The sequence below is a fragment of the Pezoporus occidentalis genome, unplaced genomic scaffold, assembly GCF_034315485.1.
Source record: "Pezoporus occidentalis ecotype Australia unplaced genomic scaffold, CSIRO_AGI_Poc_V1 ctg77, whole genome shotgun sequence".
In the NCBI taxonomy this organism is placed as follows: Eukaryota; Metazoa; Chordata; class Aves; order Psittaciformes; family Psittacidae; genus Pezoporus; species Pezoporus occidentalis.
In genome coordinates this window covers 2536821-2537084 of record NW_026916126.1, presented here as the reverse complement: position 1 = coordinate 2537084, position 264 = coordinate 2536821, and positions in this window count along the sequence as shown.

The window sequence follows — 264 nt, the reverse complement described above, 5'->3', positions numbered from 1 at the left end:
CTTTGTGTTACTGGAACGTCCTTCTATTGCAATATGATCCTAGTGTGTCTGTGAAAATTGAGAGACCTGTGAGCAAAACTTGGACTGCATTCTGCTTTTTTTCATGTTGCAATTACCCAAGAAATACATCTTTTTATCAGTAGGAGCCTTATTGGATCACTTGTTGCTTCATCACAGAGCAGAAGATATGCATTCATCTACCAGGTAGCATCATGTTTATATGGAATAGAACATACTTCATAAAACCAGGTCTAGGAATCTGTA